The sequence below is a fragment of the Sus scrofa genome, chromosome 10 (assembly GCF_000003025.6).
Source record: "Sus scrofa isolate TJ Tabasco breed Duroc chromosome 10, Sscrofa11.1, whole genome shotgun sequence".
NCBI classification, from domain to species: domain Eukaryota; kingdom Metazoa; phylum Chordata; class Mammalia; order Artiodactyla; family Suidae; genus Sus; species Sus scrofa.
In genome coordinates this window covers 10,786,022-10,810,490 of record NC_010452.4, presented here as the reverse complement: position 1 = coordinate 10,810,490, position 24,469 = coordinate 10,786,022, and the positions used below count along the sequence as shown (strand labels likewise).

At 46.4% G+C, this 24,469-nt stretch overlaps 2 long non-coding RNA genes across 2 annotated transcripts in view; both read right to left on the bottom strand.

Annotated features, from left to right (window-relative positions):
- The window catches only part of LOC110255634, a 78,309-nt gene extending 68,025 nt beyond the window's left edge, over window positions 1–10,284 (bottom strand). Inside the window, exons 1-3 of the long non-coding RNA XR_002336204.1 lie at window positions 10,245–10,284; window positions 9,792–9,970; window positions 7,043–7,247 (exon numbers count right to left, since the gene is read on the bottom strand). This is a non-coding gene — a long non-coding RNA (uncharacterized LOC110255634). The remainder of the gene's footprint in view (window positions 1–7,042; window positions 7,248–9,791; window positions 9,971–10,244) is intronic.
- LOC110255633 overlaps window positions 10,378–24,469 on the bottom strand; it is a 139,135-nt gene continuing 125,043 nt past the window's right edge. The window contains exons 3-4 of the long non-coding RNA XR_002336203.1: window positions 11,072–11,257; window positions 10,378–10,415 (exon numbers count right to left, since the gene is read on the bottom strand). This is a non-coding gene — a long non-coding RNA (uncharacterized LOC110255633). The remainder of the gene's footprint in view (window positions 10,416–11,071; window positions 11,258–24,469) is intronic.

Genomic DNA, 24,469 nt, shown 5'->3' with positions numbered 1-24,469 from the left:
TATAAAATAAACAACAAGGACCTACTGTATAGAACAGGGAACTATATTCAATACTGCATAATAACCAGTAATGGAAAAAAATCTGAAAAAGAATATATATAAGTATATATATATATACACACACACACATACATATACCCGTATATATGTATAGAACTGAATCACTTTGGAGTTCCCATCGTGGCTCAGTGGTTAACAAACCTGACTAGTATCCATGAGGACGAGGGTTCAATCCCAGGCCTGGCTCAGTGGGTTAAGGATCCAGCGTTGCTGTGAGCTGTGGCGTAGGTTGCAGATGCGGCTCAGATCCTGTGTTGCTGCAGCTATGGCTGTGGTGTAGGCCAGCAGCTGTGGCTGATTTGACCCCTACCCTGGGAACCTCCATATGCCACACCTATGGCCCTAAAAAGACAAAAGACAAAAAAAAAAAAAACCAAAACTGAATCACATTGCTGTACTCATGAAACTAAGACAACACTGTAAATTAACTATACTCCAATTTAAAAAATGGTTAAAAAAAAAGGAACTGTGGCTTAACCCATGTGAAGTGAAATGACAGTCTTGTGTTCTGAGTGTCTTATTAGCTCCATTAAAACATAAATTTAGCAAAAACCAAAGGCCTTAATCTATTTCCACCAATTTTAGATCCAGACTCTTCCTGGACAATGTTACTGCACCCTTAGCTGAGTGATATTCCCCAATTTTAACTACATGCTGCTAGATCATCACAGTCATTGATATAATAATGCTGAACTGGACGGGGCCAGACGGATTTCTGACAAACACCAGTGATGTCATCAGTTTGACAGTGACAGTCCTTTGGGTTCAGCCACCAAGCACTTGCGTGTTCTCCTAGTTGTATTACCATGCAGTTTGTGCTGCTCTGTCCAATAACCAAGTGTGAGGCAACCGGTGAGTTCCTTTTTTTTTTCTTTTCTTTTTTAGGGCTGCACCCACGGCACATGAAGGATCCTAGGCTAGGGGTCCAATCGGAGCGGCAATTGTCAGCCTACACTACAGCCACAGCAATGCGGGATCTGAGCCGAGTCTGCAACCTACACCACAGCTCATGGCAACACCGGATCCTTAACCCACTGAATGAGGCCAGGGATCGAACCTGCAACCTCATGGATACCAGTCAGATTCATTTCCGCTGCGCCACTATGGGAATGCCGGCAACCTGTGAATTCTTGATCAAAGTACAGAATATGATGTTTACCCTGGTCCCTAACCTGCCAGTCTAGTGATAACGTACCACAAAAAGATAGTGAGCTACACTCTGCTTTGACTAAATCCGTACTGTTTTCTGGTGACGTCTCCCTTCCTAAGAACACATAACCCGGTCTCGAAGCCTCCTCAGGATTACTGACATGTTTGCTTGTTTACTTGTATTTTTCCACTTTGGGGAGATCATGCCTTCATTTACCCGAGACGTATTCTGCTTCTCATGTTTTCTGGAAGAAAACAGGCTGTGAGTTAGCAGTGTCATTTGCATACAGCCCTTGAGTATCCTGAGATAAAATGTGTTACAGCCACGAGACGGAAAATCACAGAGGACAGATTGTCATTTCTTATGATGTTTTTTCCTTATCCTGCTGAGTATCTGTTCTTCTTTCTTCTCTGAAAAATCATTCTCTCAGAGAATACAGGTATGTGTTAGGAATTTGAGATTTAGAGTTTATACGATAATGAAGGCAAGTGCCTCGGTCTCCTGCTTTTGGAGAGTGGAGGGGTCCATGGATTTGCAGGCACGATTCTGGCGAATATTTACTGCATGATTCTGGTGAATATTTTCTGGCAAATATTTACTGATTATCTTGTCTTCCTTCATCCCTTGACCACTTAGCATCTTTCTCCCCACTTCGTCCCTCACAAACCCTTTGCCATCTTTGGTGGTGGCTTCGTAAGATTCTCTAAAGGGTCCATGGCCCTGGACATGTTAATGGAAGAGAAATTCTCTCTCATTGGTATCCCTGGTGCTTAGCTGAATTCTGTGCACGGTGGGACAGCCGACAGATTTTGGTGGGGCACATCAATGAATACTTTAGTGCATTCTGTCTTTTCCATGAAAAGAAGCTACAGCTTTCTCATTTCTATTCATGCTTCAAGTGAGTCTTAAAGAAAAAGTGTCCCTTTCTCCCTCTGAGCTCTTTTAAGCTTTAGTTCTTTTCAGACATGATGGCTGTGAACACACTGTCCTCTTTTTTAATATAAATTCTATGGCTTTTCTGATCTCCTTATCTTCATTCATGTGCATTCACACTCATTTCTTAAATTAGAATAATTCTTCCCTGCAGTTTCCTTTGTGGCGCAGCGGTAACGCACCCAACTAGGATCCATGAGGATGCAGGTTCGATCCCTGGCCTCGCTCAGTGGGTTGAGGATCCGGCGTTGCCGTGAGCTGTGGTGTAGGTCACAGACACAGCTTGGATCCTGTGTTTCTGTGGCTGTGGTGTAGGCCGGCAGCTACAGCTCCGTTTCGACCCCTAGGCTGGGAACTTCCATATGACACGGTTGCGGCCCTAGAAAGCAAAAAAAAAAGGGGGTGGGATAATTCTTCCATGTCCCCTTTATGCACAGCTAAGCCCCCGCTGGTGGCCCTTGATGGTGTGCTACTCAGGACTCCCGTTCTGAGCATCAGGAGCATAACCACTGACAACCCACGGGCCTCTGTGCCTGCACATCCCCGCGGGGCTGGTGCAGAGGCCGTGCTTCCCACCAGCAGCTTGCAGCCAACGCCTGGCACAGTCAGGCTGCCCTGGAAATGGGGGCGTTTCTGGGCTGGGCTCCTCCAAGGGGCGGTTTCTGCTCAGGAACTGCCCGTTGACTTTACTGAGACTTTCTCAAAGCCAACCACTATCTCAGTCTACTCTAGCTCAAAGACCCCACTCCCGGGGTGGACCTGGCCCTTCCTGGTTTCTCTGGAATAATAAAGCTGTGACGGAAGGGAGGGACGGGGTCCGAGGCTTCGGCCCGGCCACCGATGGATTCCTCCCTGCCGGGTCTTCGGCTTTCCAAGTTCTCACTGGGAGAAAGTGAAACCCAAGCCACATGCCATTTCAATTACGTGAATCCTCCTGTCTTTTGGGGCCCTGGGGGGTGCTGCAGACTTTTTAGTTGCGTTTTCATCAGCAAAACGAATGATCCTGAGGACGAGCACATCTACCCCTTGCTGTTCATGTGTTTTGCCAGCCCGCCCATGATCTGCTTGGGGAAACCTGCTCGAATTTCAACAAGAAAAGAATCAGAGATGAAGGATTCTTGTGTTCCAACATGTATATCGGTTTTTAAACTTTCCTTGGATAAGAAGCTGGCTTTCTGACACGGCTACGAGGGGACCCGTCAGCAGCACGTCGGACAGACTCCATCCTGTGCTGTGTGATAAACACAGAAGCCTCAGTTCTAGAAAAGTCAGGCTCCAGCTGATGTGGCAAGTAGGATAAAAAAATAGAAGACAGGAAAAAAAAAAAAACCCAAAAAAACCCAAACCAAAAAACCAACTCCAAGCCACTTTAAAAAGGCATAAAAAATAGAAGACAGGAAAAAACAAACAAACAAAAAAACCCAAAAAAATAGATAAAAAATAGAAGACAGGAAACAAACAAACAAACAAAAAAACCCAAACCAAAAAACCAACCCCAAGCCACTTTAAAAAGGCAGCCACTTTGATTTTTCCCCATGACCTTTGAAGTGCTGATTGTTAAAGCGGAAATAATCAGAGTGCGAAAAGATGCAGAGTGGTGATAAAACAGAAAAGCCATTATAAAACATAAAAGCTACTACTGAGTAAAATCTAAGTTCAAAAAAGAGAAACTATTACAGTACTTGTTGCCATGTTTGACTTTCAAAATGCCATGGAAAGTGAAATTTCAGAGTTCCATGGTGGCACAGCAGAAACAAATCCAACTAAGAACCATGAGGTTGTGGGTTCAATTCCTGGCCTTGCTCAGTGGGTTAAGGATCTGGCATTGCCATGGCTGTGATATAGGCCAGCAGCTGTAGCTCCGATTTGACCCCTAGTCTGGGAATCTCCATGTGCCGAGGGTTTGCCCCTAAAAAGCAAAAAAAAAAAAAAAAGAAAGAGAAGTTTCCAAAATGCAGGTAATTATTATTAATCTTGCTAGTTATAAAATCAAAGTCTTTGTTATAGAGTCTACAAATTTCTGTAAAAAGTAAGCCTGCTTGGGGAGGTTTTGTAGACTAAGAAATTCTTTGAAGGCTCCTGAAATCACCCCCTTTGGAAGCCCTCCATTCCATCAAAGACCATGTTTTTGAGGTAAGTCAGGCCTTCCTCTCCAAATCCTGCATCTTTTCCGGTCCCAGAGATAAAATGCCCTTCCTCTTTCTCCTTATGGGTTTGCAGAATAGAGCCACATATACAATAAACCAACTACTTTCCCTCCCTGTAATTTCTCCCTCAATTTGTTTCCTGGAAATAAGTGGGTATAACTCGCTTTGTAGGACCTTGGAAAAATACCAAGAAAGAAGGGACAATTCAAAGCGTATGTTTTAAGATCTGCTCAGCTGGAGAAGATACCAAAGGTTTAATCTCCTCACCCAAAGACGTGCATCCCATGTGCCGCACATGATTATATAATCAGAATGACCACACATTGGTCAATGCAAAACCTGCGTGGACAGACAGGTCAGCGATTTCTGCATTTCTGCAAGGCTTCTAACATCCAGAACATGTTCACAGTCTGCAGCCTGGGCAACTGACCTTTATAGTCTTTATTGTCTTTGTGGAAAAGCAAACATCGCTTAAATTTAGTCAGGTAACAAGCGGAAGAGTCAAGAAGAAAATAATTTTGATCTCTATACGTGAGCAGAGAGTAATCCACTGTGTGTTGGGGACACAGCCATGATGAGTTATCCAAAAAGTAATCAGGAAGCAACCCATGTGGAACTGAGTGATTATAAAGAGTAGAAGTAGAAGGATAGGGCACTGGGAGATTCTGTCCCTGGATTTTGTCACTATCCACCTTCTCTATTTCAGAGTGCACAAAGATGCAAAGTGGTGTTATTGCTTTTTGCTTTTGGTTCAAATGCTACTTCCTAAGTGTGCCTTATGGTCACTGCTCTTATCCACTTCTGTTAAGCACTCACTCAAGGTCTGGTTCTGGATCATCGCATTCTTGCTCAGTGAGTTTTTTTCAGGTAGAGAACCTTGGTGGTGGTGGTGGCAGCACAGGTGATGACGTTTTCCTGACCAATGACAATTTAGAAGGGGACCAAAAACTCATGAGTAGAGACCTAAGCCCTATTTCTCTCGGCTCTTTCCTTCTCATCTTCCTCCTCCTCTGTGGTTAGTAAAGAATAGGTGTAAAAGAAGCACCACGTGTGCTACCTGGAACCTGCACCAACTCCTAAGTCCTTGCTGCTCCTGAGCAGTGACATAACATTGCTAGAAGCTTCTTAGAAATGCAGAATCTGAGACCCTGCTCCAGGACTGAACTCTGATCAATATTATGAGGAGGTCCCTGGGTGATTCCTATGCATATTTCTGCTGGAAAAGCACTTGTTTAGAAGAGACTATGTTCCAAACATATCGCTAGCACCTACTTTTACATACGCCTCAACTGATGCTGAAGCATAAGAGCTTGGCTCTTCATGCCGTTGGCTGTGTGAAGCCACGTAGAACTTCAGTGTGCCCCGGATATTCTGTCCTACCTTGGGCTGTTCTGTGTTGCTTCATGGATGTTTGCCTTACATGCCGTTTGTATCCTCTGTGTCTCTTTAGGTGCTATGTCTACCGTGGTGCTCATTAAACAATAGCCACAACTTGAGAAGTGACTATGTATTATATTTTACCAAGCACGCGCGCATTATCGCATTAAATACAATAACTTGGAGTTCCCATCGTGGCGCAGCAGAAACAAATCTGACTGGGAACCATGAGGTTGTAAGTTTGATCCCTGGCCTCGCTCAGTGGGTTAAGGATGCTCATTGCCATGAGCTGTGGTGTAGGCTGGCAGCTGCAGCTCTGATTCGACCCCTAGCCTGGGAACCTCCATATGCCTCAGGTGCGGCCCTAAAAAGGGAAAAGACAAAGTAAATAAATAAATAAATAAATACAATAACTCTATGAAGGAGCTACTATTTCTTTCTTTCCCCCTCTCCTTTTTTTTTTTCTTTTTTTTTTCTTTTTTTTTGTCTTTTTGTCTTTTTTTTTAAGGGCTGCCCCATGCGACACATGGAGGTTCCCAGGCTAGGGGTCCAATTGGAGCTGTAGCTGCCAGCCTACACCACAGCCAGAGCAATGCCAGATCCGAGCCACATCTGCGACCTACACCACAGCTCACGTCAATGAGCATCCTTAACCCACTGAGTGAGGCCAGGGGTTGAACCCGCGTCCTCATGGATGCTAGTCGTTTTGCTAACCACTAAGCCATGACAGGATCTCTTTTTTTTTTTTTTTTTTTTTAATTATGAGAAAACCAAGGCCTTAGCGCAGCTGGTAAATTGTTGACTGGAGCTTGAATCCACGACTGTTGGACTCGGGAGTCTGAGCTTTAGGCACTACGTTCCATTGCCCACTGATGGACTGATGAATAAACAAATATATTTGGGGAGTTCCCGTTGTGGCTCAGTGGGTTAAGGACCTGACTTTTGTCTCTGTAAGGTTGCAGGTTCAATCTCTGGCCTTGCTCAGTGGGTTAAGGATCCCACATTGACGCAAACTGCGAAGTTCACAGATGTGGCTCGGATCCGTGTGGCCCTGGCATAGGCCCGGCTGCAGCTCTGGGCTCTGATCAATCCCTAGCCCTGGGAACTTCCAAATGCAGGTGTGGCTGTAAAAGGAAAAAAGAAAGTATGTGGTGTTAACCTGGAAGTCAGACCTGCTTTCATCTGGCCAGATGCTGTCTTGGCAGAACTACTTGTCAAGGCAAAAGAGGCCACCCTTCCCAGCTATAACCGGCCAATCTTCTCTACAGCCTCTCTGCCCCGATTTTCTCCCTCCTGCTGTATTTATTAACACCCCGCCCCATACCCGTCCTGCTTCCCTCTCTTTGTGGTTTAAGGCCCCAGCCCGCGTTCTCACCTTGCCTGCGTCCTCTGAGGACAGCATTTGGCCTGGCCTGGCCGAGGGGCACCGCGCAGGGAGCTTTTTCAGGTCACAGCCCAGGCTTTCTCCGCCCGACTGGAGGTGTCTGCCGAGCGGAAGGATGACCTTTCATTCGCGAACACCCAGAGGGCCAATCAGTCTGTTCTTGCTCCACTGAGAAAAGTGAATGAAGCGTTCGCCCCTGGAAATGAGGGTACAGAATAAGCCACTGGAAGAATAAACAAGCCCCACGCCCCTCAAAGCCCAGACAAAGCGGAAGCACTTTGCGTTCTAGGGCGCGGGGCCTCTCCTCCTCCTCCTCCTTGGACAATGGGGGGCCGCCCTTCACTGCCCAGGACCCCGCCGAGCAGGCCTTTGCACCCCAGCCGCACTCTGCCCGCGGCGTGTTCTCTTCCCTCGCAAGCGCGGGGCCAGCCTTTCCGCTCGGGCGCCTGGCAGGAGGCTTATGTAACCCGCACCTGCCAGGAGCCACTGACCTCCCCTCGCGCCCTGCGCAGCCGCACTACGCCCACAGATAGGACCGTGTGGCCAGGCCACGGGCACCCAGGGCAGCCTGGTCACCACAGATCGGCGGGAAACGGGAACTCTGCCAGGGGCCCCCAAGCCCGCCCAATGGGAAAGGCGGCCCCCAGGGGGTCCTCTCCCTCCGCAGAGCCCCGATGCCGCAGCAAAGCAGAGGCGTCCACTAGGGCTGCCGTGCAAGGCCACGAAGTCACCCCTCTGTGGACATAGGGCCGTCATTGATGTTTCTGTGTTCAGGAACTTTCACTCCCACAGGCTGCCTTTAACCTGGGAAATACCTAGAATTAGGAATCAGGGAACCTGCCTCTGGAAATTACTGTCTGCACAGCCTTGGGTAGATCTCCGCCTTCCTGAAGGGTTCCATGTCCTTAATGTGACAGGTTGGGCCCGTTTTGCTGGCCTCTCAGATGGCCGTAAGTTCTAGCATTCTCTGATTCTGCTAACTTCAGCTGTACTCTGTTATTTCTCGGGCTCCTTTTGTCCACCTCATGCTAATGTGAAAAAGGCCCTGACTAAAGTGAAAGTTCTAGCTTGTAACACAGCCCTTCTGCGTCTCCCACACATTCAGATTCGCCAGTGGACAGCTGAATAATCTAAACTCAGCTAGAAACCTTCCCCAGCTTGCGGAACCCATGCCAATGCACTTGTCCAGAATCTCACACATGTTCACCTAATATTCGTTCACGCTGGGTTCTAGCCTCAGCCTCCTGTGAATAAGGAGAAAAATTCATTTAAAAACCTTTCTAGAAGAAATTGCCTTTGCACTCCAGCCACTGACCTGAATGTTGCAATTCAATTCTATTAGGAGTGATCACAATTCAGAGGAGATTTAATGATTCCTCATTTTATGCAAACGAGAGTTTTGATTGCAAAGAGTCAACAACCTTTGTTTAAGCAGCTCAGCGGTTGCCTCTGTAAGGCTGCTCTGTCCCTCTCTGCTCTCCATCCCCAAGCTCACAAGCCAAATGGAAGAAACCTTCCTGGAAATTCGAAGAATTGAAACAATGAAGCCACGGGCTTTTCCCCAGAGGCAAAGAACAGTGCTGCAGCCGGGATGGTTTCCTAACTCGGAGCTTAGTTTCTCTCCAAGCCCCACACGCAGCCAAGAGCGGTTCTTTAGAAAGGCCACTCTTAGTCAAATGCCTGAAAATGATTTGAAAGACATGTCTGCACCTTGTAGAAATGGACCCTCCTAGAAGTCTGCCCTCGTGCAGCCAATTCCATGTTCTACCAAACATATATTTCAGTCAGCAACTCAGTACATAGAACTCATCCTTATTATCCCTGGCGGGGAAGAGAAATGCCCCATTTGCTCTTTAGAATCCCATTTGTAGTGAACTCATTTAAAACCCAAATCATAAAAACTTGCTGATCTATTGTTGCTATAGCCACTATGATATTGTGTAACTAACCATCCCCAAACTTCGTGCGTTTTAATAACCAGCATTTATTATCAAGTTCACAGGTGTGCAGACGTAGGGTGCTTTGGTTGATCTGAGCTCACTTAGGCTGGGTGGCCCTGCCAGGGGCTGCAGGATAGCTCCAGGCTGGAGAGGGCGTTCAGTGGCTCTACCTGTATTTTCTTGCCCCAAATGGGAAGGGCAGCAGCCTCTGAGGCGTCTTCTCATGCTGCATCTCTCAAGGACACAAGACAAAACGAATTACAGAAGCATTTCTCGGGCCTCTGCTGGGGTCCCGACTGCATATGTCCCTTGGTCAAAGAGTCACATGGTCAGCCCAGCCTTAATGGGCGGGAGATTACATGCCACCCTTAGTCAGAGAGGAGAGAAATTTCCTGAACAATAACCTAAACTATCCTAAATGTCTTTCGCTCAGATATTTAAAAACCCAGTGGCAACCACCTGGATAGCTCTCATACTAGTGATATTGGTTTTCTAAATTTATTAAAAATCAGTTGTTCATAAAGATATGTAAGTAAAGTAGCTGTTTTGCCAATGCTTGTTTTTATTTCAAAGTTCCTTCTTAAAGCTCTCTGCTTCCTTTTCTAGAGCATACAGTTAGTATTTTAATAAGAACAAGAAAAGTGGAAGGTTAACTTCAGCTCGGTCTTTGGCTTAGTGTCGGAGTTATCCCAAGACGGCTTTGAGAGTTCTAACCAACTTGGTGTCTAAAAGCTCTAGAAATGATTGCTTCTTAGTTGTCAGTTGTTGTTTTTTTCAATCACAGAAGTAAGCATTTTTACCTTTTTAGGGTTAAATGGATGAGCTTATCATTCCTCTGGTTCTTCTGTTCTCTTTTCCTCGGCGCTTGAATATCCTGCCTCCAAAACATCGGCCCGGAAGGAAAGCTCAGAATTCCGTATCAGCAAAAAGCCTGACTCCTGAGTTCCTCAGGCTGCATGTTTATCCTCACCGAACTTCCCTTTGAACAGAAAAAGCTTCTTTTCCCTACTGGAAATTCTGTTATTTTTCCCAGCTATTTCTGTTGAGTAGGTTACTTTAAGGCCGTTTCTGAATATTGGCCTGAATGCCATCTGGGCAAGAGAATTCTTTGCTGCAAGGGGGCTGCCGGAGCACAGGATGCTCAGCCGCATCCCTGGTCAGCTCTCTTAGCATCCCCCCGCCCCCACCTCGACCCCTCTTGTACAGGAATCGACATCTAACCCAGGTTCAAAGCAGGACATTTCTAAACTTACTTCAGAGACTTTTCTTGGAGTTTCCATCATGGCTCAGCAGAAGTGAATCTGACTGGCATCCGTGAGGATGCTGGTTTGATCCCTGGCCTCGCTCAGTGGGCTAAGGATCTGGCGTTGCTGTGAGCTGTGGCCAGGGTCCAGCATTGCTATGGTCCTGGGAACTTATATATACTGTGGAAAAAAAAAAAAAAAAGCTTTTCATTTCTTACACACGAGGAAAATGAGGCACAGAGTGTGGAAGTAACACACCCAAGACCCCGCAGCTGGGACTGGAGATGCGGGTTTTATGTCTCCTCAGGAAGGAGGCCCTGCCTCTGCATTCTGTTAGCTCCTGTATCTTTCCGCGTGTAAGATGCTCCTCGGGACGTTCAGTGCATGTTTACACCAAAAATCATATGGAAGAGCGGGGTTTAAGGAGGCCCCCTTGAAAAGAACAGAGTGACATTCTAGCAGATGGCATGGAGCACAATCTGCCTCCTTCCTCCCTGGGTAAGCGCCGGCCTGGGCCGCCTGCGCTGCTTCCTGCTGGGCCGCTGCTGGGGGAAAACAGACGGCGAGTGTGAGGCTGGACTGTGCAGCACAGGGACCTCTATCCAGTCTCTGGGGATAGAACATGATGGAAGATAGCATGAGAAAAATAATCTATATATATGCATGACTGGGTCACTTTGCTGTACAGCAGAAATGGGCACTGCACTGAAAATCAACTTACTTCAGTAAAATAATAATAATAAAGGAGAGGCCCAAAGAAAGCGCTCTGAGGAATTCCAAACTCCTGGTGAACTAAACTACCTCCCCTCCCCTCCCGTGAAGCCTGGATGTCTTACCCATCAGGAGGTTTGGTCTCGAGGGGTCTGTCATTGGAGTAGGTGGTGCAGGTGGTGCCAGTCAGATGCAAGACTTGGGGGCGCTGGGTGTGCTGCTCCAGGGCCCGGCCACAGGCATGTTTCTGGTGGGCTGCTCTTCAGGCTGCTGGGGTCCATCTGGACCATGCTTCTCAAAAAAATAAATAACTACAGGAAAAAGACCCCGACATGAGCTTGAGCCGGTGCATCTCAAGGCCCCCTGGCTGGGCCTGCACGTCTGCCAGGAGATGGGCATCTTTACAGCCCAAATCGTGACAGCCTGCAAGCCCTCTCTCCTATTGGTCACGTCTGTGATGTCCTGGCCTTCACCACCTCTGTCTGGCAAACAGCACATCTGTGGTCCCAGCCAGGGACATGGTGGCAGGTGGCTGTCACATCATTCAGACCTTCGGCCACAAGGAGCATGTCACCAGAGTACAACTCAGTGCTGCTTCCTGTAACTTTAGCTGCACCCCCGAATTCTCATTCTGACGTGACATGTAATGTCCTTGGCACATGGTGTTCACAGCTCTGGGTGTTTAGCGCCTCCCTTTAACCAGGGTCAGGGGGGAGCCACCAGCTGGGGTTGGGGGCAAAGGCCAGACACACAACCCTGGTGTCTTCTGCTGTGTCGTCGGGGGCTGGGCCCGATCTGGAGGCTGCGTGCGGAGGAGAAGTTTGTAGAGCCTGGTCCTTTTGGCTTTGCTTGTGCTGCTGCTCTCGGGAGTCACAGCTATCCTAGGGCCCTTATCCATGTGCCGGGTCACTGGGACACTCAACGGTCACCCATGACGTGTTTGGGTAACTTGAGTGCTGAATGGCTCTATTTAAAAGATGTTTTGTTTAAAAAACAGTCTTTAGCTAATTGGGGTCTTGGTATGTTACGTAATTATTTGGTATTATTTTGTAATTATTTGCCTGTGCCCCTTTAAACTCAGTAAATGGGGAGGAAGGAAGCGTAAGGTGATACAAGGGACTCAGTTGGCTTTTTGTGGAGAAAAGAAAGTCAACCCCCCAAATTTACATTTTAATATGTAAATATATATGCGTACATATTTTATACACAAATATATATGCATATATAAACATGGGTCATATATTTAATATATAATATGAATTATTGTATATTAAAATACATATATATATTTTTTGCTTTTTAGGGCTGCACCTGCAGCATATGGAGGTTCCCAGGCTAGGGGTCGAATGGGAGCTGCAGCCACCCGCCTACATCACGGCCACAGCAACACCAGATTTGATTCGATCTGCATCTGCGACCTACGCCACAGCTCACGGCCATGCCGGATCCTTAACCCACTGAGCAAAGCCACAGATGGAACCCACATGGTCATGGATACCAGGCACTTTCGTTCCTACTGAGCCACGATGCGAACTCTAGCCATGATGGGAACGCCACTTTTTTTTAATGTATTTTTCACGTTGTATTGAAGTCTAGTTGATTTACGATATTGTGAATGACAAAGTGATTCAATTCTGCATATACACACACCCATTCCCTTTCAGATTCTTTTCCCACATAGATGATCACAGAATATTGGGTAGAGTTGTCTGCGCTAGACAGCAGAGATTCAAAGTAAGAACAAAGAATTACATTGCACTGTTGTTTACAGAATGGATAAACAAAACATCCGTTGTGTACAGGGAGCTATATTCAATATCTTGTAATTAACCACATGGAAAAGAATGTAGAAAAGAATATATATATACACACATCACTTTGCTGTACACCAGAAACTAGCCCAACATTTAAATCAACTATACTTCAATTACAAAAATTACATTGCAAAATTTATTGAAGAGTTGTTATATGATAGGACAAGGGTAGTTTTATTCATATCTGTAAACTTTATATTTAGAGCCCCTCTTTTTTACTTAGTTATTTAAAATAAAAATGTTTTATATTTTTCAAGTAGGATTTTGTGAAGCAGAAACACCTGTGCGTTACTTACATTCGCGGCTTCACTTACCCTAACACAGTCTCATCAGTTGCCTATTCTGGGCACAGGAATATGTCAGACCTAGTCCTGGGCCTGGAGATTTCCTGGCCCACCAAAGCCCAAGTGTCTGACTCTGACCTTGAAGGCCTTCAGCCACCTGCTTGTCCCCTCTGCTGGCCTCATTGTGGTCGGCCTGGAACCTTGGCAGCCACATGAGAGGTCCTGCTCACGCATCTTCCACCAGACTTTCCCTGACCCTTCTCTGCTCAGAGACCAAGTTCCCGCAAGAGTGAGCCTGCAGGGCGTGTGGACCATTGGCGACCTCCGGAGCTGGAACCCTGGAGGAGGCCCAGCTCTGCCACTGCCTCGCTTCCTCTAGTCTGAGAGACATGAGTTTGAGGGATGGGAAATAAAGTCATCACTTGTGTTCTGCCCCGCTCCAGGCCCTGCGATGCGATGGAGGAGCAGAGTCTGCAGCTCCATCCTGGGCTCCCACTGACCAGGGGACTTGCCTCAGCCAATGGGATACTAGCGAGCAGTGGTTTGAGAAACATTTGCTGTTTGAGGTTTGCCTGTGCCTTGCTGCTGTTGAAATCTGAGAAGACCATGCATTTGAGATGCACTGGCCAAATGACCATGGAACAAGGCCAACTGGCAAAGCAAACAAATCCCTTCTGTATTTTGGTCCTTGGTTTTTGGTTAGACTGGAGACTGAAAATAAATGTGGCATTTAAAGTAGGAGGGAGTTCCTGTTGTGGCTCAGCAGTGTTACTAGCTAGTTAAGAACTGACTAGTATCCATCCACGAGGATGTGGGATCAATCCCTGGCCTTGTTCAGTGGGTTAAGCATCTGGCATAGCAACAAGCTGTGGTGTAGGTTGCAGATGCAGCTCGGATCTGACGTTGCTGTGGCTGTGATGCAGGCCGGTGGCTGCAGTTCTGATTCAGCCCCTAACCCAGGAACTTCCATATGCCACAGCTATGGCCATAAAAAAGAAAGAAAAAGAAAAAAAAAAAAAAAGAGTTCGGGAGTCCAACAGGCATGGGTTCAAATCCCAGGTTGTTTCCCTAGATGAGCAGCACAGGTAAAGTAGCTTTGTTTCTGTCCAGCTGAATTCCCGCATCCATAAAGTCGGGACAGCAATTCTAACCTGTTTGGGCTATTGTGAGGATTATACGAAATGTTGCAAACAAGACCCTCAGGTCTTTTTTTTTGGGGGGGGGGTCTTTTTGCCTTTTCTAGGGCCACTCCCGCTGCATACGGAGGTTCCAGGCTAGGGGTCGAATTGGAGCTATAGCCGCCAGCCTATGCCAGAGCCACAGCAACGCAGGATCCGAGCCGCATCTGCAACCTACACCACAGCTCATGGCAATGCCGGGGGTCCTTAACCCACTGAGCAAGGGCAGGGATTGAACCCTCAAGCTCATGGTTCCTAGGCGGATTCGTTAACCACTACGCCATGACGGGAACTCCCTATCTGGTTCTTTTTTCTTTTTAGGGCTGCACCTGCAGCATATGGAAGTTCCCAGGCTAGGGATCGAATCGGAGTGACGGCTGCCGGCCTACACCACAGCCACAGCAACGCCAGATCCGAGCTGTGTCTGTGACCTACACCACAGCTCACTGCAACACTGGATCCTTCACTCACTGAGTGAGGCCAGGGATTGAACCTGCATCCTCATGGATACTAGTTGGGTTTGTAAACTGCTGAGCCACAGCAGGAACAGCTTGTCCTCCTTTTTCTTTGCACAACCTTGCGATGAGTTACACAGACCCCAAACACCGTATCCTTAAGCAGAAAATACAAAAAGCTCTGAAACCAAACTTTTTCATGTTACATCTAGGGCAAGTTTATCTCATTTCGTGAGAATAGTCATACATTTTGATGGAGAAAAATTGTTATGTGTGGCTTTGGAGTGAGTACTGCTTCAGACCCCAATGCGAGTATTAAAAAATACTAGTTCCCAGATTATCTCTCTAAATCCGAAAAGAATGCTTTATTCCAAAACCTCCCCTGGCTGCCGGCACGTGAGATCAGGAATTATGGATCTGTTCTCTCCCACACGGTATTCCGTGGTGTGCTATTTTATTCTTTGTGTTCAAGTGCCCTGGACTCTGAAGTCCTGGAAGACAGAAACTGCACCTGACTCACTAGTTCGTCTCCTTTTCCTGGTACAGTGTCTGCACATCATCAGCGTGCTTCAAAAATGAATGCGCAAGTTAATAGAAGAAAGATGGAACGAAGATACGGCGATCTTCTAATTAAAGATGAGAAGCTACCACTAATCCGCAGGTTGGTTAGGAGTTCCTGGATGTCCCAGTGAACTAAGACTGGAAAAGCTAGAAGAAGCTGTAAAATGCTTTTAGTTTTTGAAACACATCAGCTTTCATCCATTCATTCATTTAAAGAATCGTTAAACTTTGTTAAACTGTTAACTAGCGTCATATAATAAGCTACCATGGAAATATTTGAACAGTAACAACAAATAGCAACACCCAAAAGCAGAGAAATTCAGAAAGAGATGAAAAACTTTGGTACCGAGAAAGGGTTCGATTCAATTGAAATTAGGTCTTTTTTCCCCTCCATGTAAGACACATAACATCTCTTTTAAACCCTTCATCTAAATAAAAAGTTAGAGTTAGCAATTCACTATGGATGTTTACATTATTTTCCTTGGGCATAACACAATCTCTTTGTACTCCTTCTTGTACGTACTGAATGGTTCTTTCTAAAGGATGTTCTCACAATGAGTTTTGCTATAGATACTAAGAAATTGGTGGAATGTGCTATTAGCTAGGGTTCTGTCAGAAAGCCAGAAATGAATGTCAGTGTTTGGAAGTGGAGAAGTTTAACTCGGGATGTGAGAGGTTGTCACACCTCTGGAGGCTGGAGGGCGGAAGCAAAGATACCTGCTCTCTAGGTACCCAGGGGGCAGGGTAGCGGGGCTCTGAGGCCATGCCACCGCTCTTCAGGCCACCGATGGAGCTGATCCTTAGCCGTGCCCAGAGACACTGAGGGTCCAGGATTGCAGCTCGGCAAAGTGGGTGATTCTCAGGAGGCCTGGACCTCATCTGCAGACCCCTCCCCGATCCGCCTATAGTGCCACCCGCCCCTCTTCCATTTCCTGTGTCTCAGGCAAACACCTCTCACGGGTGGAACTGATGCCCCAGCAGCCTGGGAAATGCACTCCCTGGACTTTAAGCCCCCACAGCACACGGGGCAATGGACAGGACAGAGAGAGCACCGAGCATCCACCAAAAATGTCCCCCAAGTTTAACCTTCCTTGCAATTGTTGCATTTCTACCCAAGCATTTCATTTCAATTTCTCCATGGGGCTCCAGGAACTAAACACACACACACACACACACACACACACACACACACACACACACACACACAAATAGCAACAACAACAACAAAGCAAGAGGAAGAGAAGAACAAAGACTTTTCTTCACTCAGGGTGGTTTATTTTGTTTTCTGACCTTTTAAAAAAACATGACTTTAAAAAATCAAAGTCACAACATGAAAACCGTTCTAACTGAATGACCTCAAAGGGTAGGTAAGCGTGTAAACAGCAGGGTAACTATGACTCTCAAGGTGCCATCCAGCGAAACCACAACCAAAGGAACGGGTGTGGCGGGATCAGCGGGAGAGAAGACCCTGCTGAACTTGACCTGGGAAATGGCTTTGTGAAGCTTCCAGGGAACTGGGTCCCAAATAAAGATTAACATACAGGGAAATGGCAAGTTTATGTACAGAACCTCAAAGGGACGGAATTTATGTGCTCTGTCTTATGTTTAGTGTCTTTTTTTTTTTTTTAATTTGCTTTTTTAGGGCTGCTCTTTGTTTTTTTGTTTGTTTGTTTGTTTTGAGGGCTTCACAGAAGTTCCCAGGCAAGGCGTCGAATCAGAGCTACAGCTGCCAGCCTACACCACAGCCATAGCAACGCCAGATCCAAGCCATGTCTGTGACCTACACCACAGCTCACGGCAACGCTGGATCCTTAACCCACTGAGTGAGGCCAGGGATCGAACCCACATCCTCATGGATACTGGTCGGATTCGTTTCTGCTGCACCACAATGGGAACTCCTATTTTTTTTTTTTTAAGTGACACCATGTAACCTGAAGTCTTCTTGCACTTCTAATGCAGGTAGAAAAGTGGGGGTGGGAACAGCGTCATGGAGCAGTGAGAGATTATAAGGAAGAATATTCCTCAGTTACTTTAGAACTGAGCTTCAGGCTTATATTATTTCTAAGAATAGCTATTACGGTGATAACAAAGGGCTGCTGTTTTCCTGGCCTCAGCTGATCTAACACAAAAGGCAGCGTTTAATAAAGTGATTAAAGGTGTATTTGACCCTAGGTTGTGTCTTTAAGGTCAAAAGTTGGACAGAAAAGGGAAGACTTTCCTTTCAGACTTTGCACAGTTGGCCTAATCTCTGCTGATATAAACCATCCCAAAGCACCACCTAAAACCAGAAGCAAGCTCGGATCAAAATATGACTATTGAGCTCTTTGAGGTATTGCGGAATGAGCACTTTTATGCCAGGACATTGATAATGAAGGTGCATTTTCATCAACCCTGCTTTTACACTTTCAACCTCTTAAGAGGAAAGGCAACCTGTAAACCAAGTCCCATACCTTTTCCCAAATTATCCAGGGTTTACTCAGCAAATTAAAATTAATATTGAGCATGAGCACGTTGAAAGATTACATTACTCGGCAAGGCTCTGAAGGGTTCTGGGTTCTTTGAAATGATCCATTTCTCTCTAAGATGTATGAGGTGCCAGTCAACGAATTTAATTGGATATTTATTGAAATTAATGGCAGCTGTAGTGGCTGAACAGGCTTTACCTGAGTTTTGTGTTTACGGTTTATGGCTGGTTCCCCTTATCTCGCCTTTCCGTGTTGCCTGCCGATGAAGCCGCGGGCAGCGTGGATGGGGAAGACTCTTCCCTACAATTACAATCAAGAAATGACTCTCCCCACCATCCTTCCCAGAATGGAAAATACTGCCAAGGATGGACGCCCCAAGGTGAAGCTCCATAGACACACAGCCTGGGTTCAACTCGCTCTGGGCCACATGTATTTGGTGTGTCATCCAGACAACTCCTCGACAATCCTTTTTGCCTCACGTGCTCCACTTGCAAAGTAGGACTGATAATGGTACCCACAGGCTTAGAACCCGCTATCACAAGGCCTGGACTGTGATGGCAACTCAGTTAGGATTAGTTAGGATTATCTGGTTTTCTGTGGTGAAAATAAAATTACATGACTAGTTTATTCCTCCTGATGAGATTAACCACTATACTTAAAAATGACTTTGCCTTTTTTTTAATTAAAAATTAGTTTTCTCTTTATAGGGCCACACCTATGGCACATGCAAGTTCCCAGAACATGGGATCCAGGCCCCATCCACCATCTACACCACAGTTTGTGGCCAGGCGGGATCCTTAACCCACTGAGCGAGGCCAGGGATCGAACCTGCATCCTCATGGAGACTATGTCGGGTCCTTAACACACGGAGCCATGATGGGAACTTCCAGACTTTGCTTTGATGTGACAAATAAAAGCCTGAAGAAGTAGAAGTCCCTGCTATGGAGAGAGGGACGTGCTTGGAGGGGGGACATGCTTTGTCCCTGTTTCTTCTTCTTTCCACTCTTTGCCCCCAATCACTCTTTTGACATATTTTGTCACCTTTTTTCTGGGGGTTCTGAAGATCCTCCCAATTTCTGGAGAGGAAGTGGAGGAAGGAGAGACGGCTTTTTCTATAACCGATTTTCTGGGACTTGTGTTTCCCTTCATGGTTTTCCGAATTCTCCTGCGCCCTTGCATTTTTTTTTTTCTTTCTTTATTCTGTCAACGCTGTTATGTACCAGGCATGGAGCAAGGTGCTGGGATTTCAGAGCTTGGTCTTAGGAAACCAGTCCTGAAGAATCTTGCTCATCAGGGAAGAAAATAATATTTAAAAACCTAACGATTCCAGAGGCGGGTGTCACAGGCGTTACATATCCAGACTCTGAAGCCAAACTTGATTTGAATTCTGCCTTTGGTGACTTAATTGTGGGACAAGTCACTTTACCTCTTTGTGGGTTCGTGGTCCATCTGTAAAGCGGGGTTGTACCAGTGCTTAATATTTCAAGAATTAAATGAATATAAGCTCTTAGACGAGTGTAGTGTCTGGCCTGTGGCGTAACATTTAATAAATATGTACCTTTATAACTCTCATGAGTCTAAAGTGTATTTTGGGAAATTGCAGAACCAGGACAAGAGGAAGCAGCTGTGCAAGGTGGATCAGTTTGTTTCTGGACGCGTTGTACTTTGTGGATGCCCAGCTGGACACACCTGTTAGGCAGTTAGCTAGTCCCTCCAACCAAGGCGACTGGCTAGAGGCGAAGACCTTGACGCCGGCAACCTGAGTCGGGGGCACGTCATGGGCGTGAAGGGAACCACGCGGGGCAAGTGTGTGCTGTGAAAAGAGAGGTGGTTGAGGACCACATCCCTGGCACAACATACTTTTAAGAGCTGGGCAGGGCTGGAGGAGCTTGTGAAGGCAGAGTCTCGGCTAGAGAAGCAAAGTGTAGGTGGGAGCCTGTGAGAAAAGCGTGCTGCTGTGACAGGAGGTCCCTAGCTCGCCTGCTCTTTTGCATTTGCATTGGGGTTTTTGTTGTTGTTGTTAAAGCTGATTTGCAATGTTGTGCCAATTTCTGCCCTACAGCACAGTGACCCAGTCATGCATATGTACATACATTCCCTTCCTTATGTTCTTTTCCGTCGCGGTCTATCCCCCGAGACTGGATACGCTTCCCCACTCTGTACAGCAGGACCCCATTGCTTATCCATTCTAAAGGTTAGCGTTTCCATCCACTAACCTCAAACTCCCAGGCCATCCCACTCGTCCCCCCCAACTCCTGTGGCAACCTCAAGTCTGTTCTCCATGTCTGTGAGTCTGTTTCTGTTCTGTAGACAGGTTCATTTGTGCCATATTTTAGATTCTGCATATAAGTGATATCATATGATATTTGTCTTTCCCTTTCTGACTTGCTTCACTTAGTATGAGGATCTCTGGTTGCATCCATGTGGCTGCAAATTATTTCATTCTTTTTTATGGCTGAGTAGTATTCCATCATGTGTATCTACCACATCATCTTAATCCACTCCTCTGTCAATGGGCATTTAGGTTGTTTCCGTGTCTTGACTATTGTCAACGGTGTTGCAATGAACATATGGATGCATGTATCTTTTTGAATTGTAATTTTGTCAGGATACATGTCCAGGTGTGGGATTGCTGGATCACACGGCAGTTCTATATTTAGTTTTCTGAGGAACCTCTATACTGTTCTCCACAGTGGTTGTACCAATTTACATTCCCACCAAGAGCACAGGAATTTTCCCTTTTCTCCACACCCTGTCCAGCGTTCATTATCTGTTAGGCTTACTAATGATTTGCTCTGAGATCTGATTAACCTGCTAGAAAACAACGAAGGGCCAGCTAAACAAGTCCAGGAAGCAGTGGGAGGGGACGGGAGAGCAGTAAACTCAGACCCTGCTTCTGTGACCCTTCCCTCCTCAAACAACATGCCTTTGCCAGCACCTCGGGCTATTATTTTTTACTTTATAATCTGGACAGTCTGACTTCAAACATTGGGCCTGTCAGACCGTATGTCAAACAGGGGGCATATTATGTGTCCTGAAACGTGACGTAGAGGTGTGGTCATTATACGTGGAAAAGCACTGGTCCTCTTAATTATCATTCAGCTTTCACCTTGAGTGACTTCCATTGGCCAGGAACTGAGGAATAGTGGCAACTAAAACTCTGGGGGGAGACAGGTTAAGGGATTGTACCTGTTACATTTATAGAGGAAGGACGAGATTCCTGGAGGAGTCAGGGAGGGGGATCCTGGGAGGCCTGAACTGTCCAGCCATCCAGAAGACAGCCCTGGACAAAGGTGCTTTTACATGAAGAGCTTAAACATGAGGGCATTTTCTCCAGGAAAGCGGGCTAGCAAAGGGAAGCGTGTTCCTGGCAGAAGGACTAGGGTAGGCAAAGGCCTGGAGGCAAGAGAGAGAAAGTGAATCAAAGCCTTGAGGAGCTGGAATTAGCCCATCCATGCAGGAGCCCTCACCACAGAAAGGAAAATTCTCCAAAGAAGGCTGAAGACTTTAGCAGGGGCCGGGTCAACCAAGGCAAGGACATGGGTTGATAAGAGCTGGTGATTAGTTGGAAGGAGGAGGTAAAAAATGAATCCAAAGGTGCTGCATCCAACAGCATCATGGCTAATGAAGGAGTTCCCGCTATGGCGCAGTGGGTTAAGAATCCTACTGCAGCGGATCGGGTCACTGCAGAAGTGTGGGTTCGATCCCTGGCCCAGGGCAGTGGGTTAAAGGATCTGGCGTAGGTCGCGCCTGTGGCTCAGATTCCATCTCTGGCCCAGGGACTTCCATTATACCATGGTGCAGCCAAAAAATAAAACATTTTTTTAAAAAGCTGGGTGGTTAGTGAGATTTTTGACTGAGACGGAGGACAGCAAAGGCGAGGTTCCCGGTGGGAAGGGGAGAGAGAGACAGTCACTTCGGCTCTGGCCACGCGGACCGGGGAGCCCTGACTGGACCTACAGACCCGAGAGCTGGCTGCCTGATGATGGATTGAAGTGGATGAAGCTATATCCTCAAATTACACCAAGTATAAGGTTTTTTGGTGTTTTGTTTGTGGTTTTTTTTTTGGCCTTGCCGGCCGTATACGAAAGTCTCCTGGACCAAGGATCAAACCCCTGCGATAGCAGTGACCTGAGCCCAGCCGCTGCAACGCGGGATCCTTAACCCGCTGCACTGAAGGACTCCCTAAACCTCACTGTCATCTCCGGCAAGCGATGCCTCCCGACACACTCCCAGCTGGAACCTGCCCCACGCGCTCTTTCACAAGCCGCCCTGGGTGGGCGTGTTTTCCCAACATTCTTCTACAAACAGGTTCCGTGTTCATTACCACCCAGTCCACCAATGGAAAGTAATTCTGAGGGAGGGAGCTTTCCCATCACAGCTTTTCTCCTCCCCCTTTAGTGGAAAACGATGGGAATTATGTTGTGATGCAGAAGGACGGGAATTGGGTTCTAACGCACTGCAAGGAGCTGCGAGTAACAGACATACAGGCATGTGTCTCTTGGGTTGTTTGATGGTGGAAATTATTCCCAGGAAAGCTGCCCCAGAGCTGCAATGTGTCCAAGTTCCTTATTTGCTGCTGGGTTTCTTTGTTTTAATTTTATTTTTTGCAGACTGACTGGAGTGTGAGCCTTCATACAATGTCTTCGGAAACATTTCTTAAACACAATTGTAACTTTTATGAAAATCTAGGCATCTTTCACATTTGTATGTGTGCGTGTGCATGTTTATATATATTTATTCGTATTTTTAAAGGATAAACTACTGATCTACCGTTGTATTCACTGTATACGTGTAGTGTTGGACCTTGTTTATCTATTATTATTTTTTTAATCTAAGTTGTACTTTCTTCTTTTTACAATTTTTACCTAGCTTTTACCATTTACTACGGCTTTATGTTTTTCTCATAATCACTATTTACGTACGCATTCCACCAATGTTTATTAAATGCTTTTTCTAAACTAGGACTATTGCAGGCCCTGGGGATATAGCCTTGGACAAGGGAGCCCCCTTTCCGCTCTCACGTTGCTGGCATTATCTCTGAAGAGAGAGGAGAGAGAATTGGCAGTCAAGTAAACAAGGTGCTTTCAGATCATAATGAGCATCTCCAGCGGAGCTGAGCAGGTGGCCCTGACGGACTCCCTGGGCAAGGGGCATTTCTCTAGACTGGGTTCTTTAGAACCCGGAGGAAATTGGAGCTGAGCCTCGAATGATGGAGTCAGCCATGAGAAGCGATAGGGGACAAAGTTTATGGGCTGGCAGAATAGAGAGTGACAGTCATCTGAAATCAGAGGAAGTTTGATGAGGCTGAGAACAAAAAGGAGAGCCAGTGTGGCTAGCACATGGTGAGTGCTGGGGAGAGAGGCAGAGGAAAAGATTCCCCAAAGTAGAATAGGAACGGTTTATGTAAGGTTTTCCAGGTCAGGGTAGGGAATTTGCAATTCTAAGAGCAGTGGCGTCCTTTGGAGGGTTTTCGTAACATCTAGTGCAAACAAGAACACAGTTTACACTCAGGAAAGATTTGCTGAACAAATCAACAAGCTACACATAACTGAACCATTTTCTAGGATACGTATTATGTAACCATTTATAGAATAAAAATAGAGATTTTTTTTTATTATAGATCATACATTGCAATACATTTAGCTCTTCTCCATAGTAGTTTATTCATGTTTGAGGTTGTGGCCCCAAAGTTTCTTGGGTCGATGAAAAGGCATAAAAACCTATTTGTCCAAAAATGCCAAAATACATTCTGCATTGATTAGAGAAAATGAAATGCAAAACCTTCCGGGGCTTTTGATATGAGATCAAAGACAGCTCAAGTTGGTTTCAGCAGGTAAGTCCTCATTTGCATATTGTATTGTCACATGTCAAGTTTCATATGTCTACTCTCATAGCAGTTTGTGTCACTGACAGTTTCCAAAATTACTATAGACTTCTTTCAGAGAGTTCCTGAGAGAAACATCTTCAGTAGCCGGAGAGCAAGAAACACGCTGTCGAGTGCACTGTTATCTGAGTAGGATCCCTGCAGAGTCTCGTGTAGGAACCTGGCCTTTGCTGAAATGGCAGTGCCATCTGATGACCTTCGAGACATCTGGCAGGCTGTAACTGCCACAATGCTAAAACTAGCAAGTACATATCCTTTTTTTTTTTTAATTTTAAATTTTATTGGCCTGTAGTTGACTTACAATGTTGTGTTAGTTTCAGGGGTACAGCCAAGTGGATCATACATGTATGTTTTTCAGGTTCTTCTCCCACAAAGGCCACCCCAGAGGCCTGAGGAGATCTTCCTGTGCTGTAAGGACGTACACAGTGGCACCGCAAAGGCGTCCATAGGGACCCTTAACTCCCCGGGGAGCAGAACTTTCAGGACTATAGAGTAGACACCTGTCAGGCAGAGATTGGCCTCTTCTGGCTGAATGGGGAGCCTGGAACCTTCCTGACCCATTATAGTTTATTCCACATCTCCTCTCCTGAGCAGGCGGGACAAGGCCACAAGATGCTGGCACCGCGGTGGGGGTGAGGACCCTTCACCAGCATCCTCGTCAGGTGACTCTGTCTCTTACACCACAATGATGGCCACTCTCCCCCTGGCCCTCTCTCCTTCCCGTCTCGGGCTCTCCTCCCAACTCATCCCTAAAGGGTCTGGATTTCTCTGGTCGTCCCTCCCCAGGAGAAGCTACTAGCAGTTGTCCCTCCCCAGGAGATTCCTATAGTGGCCACTCCAAGAAGGTTCCCAGGGGTCCCTAGCTCCTGGTATTCACAG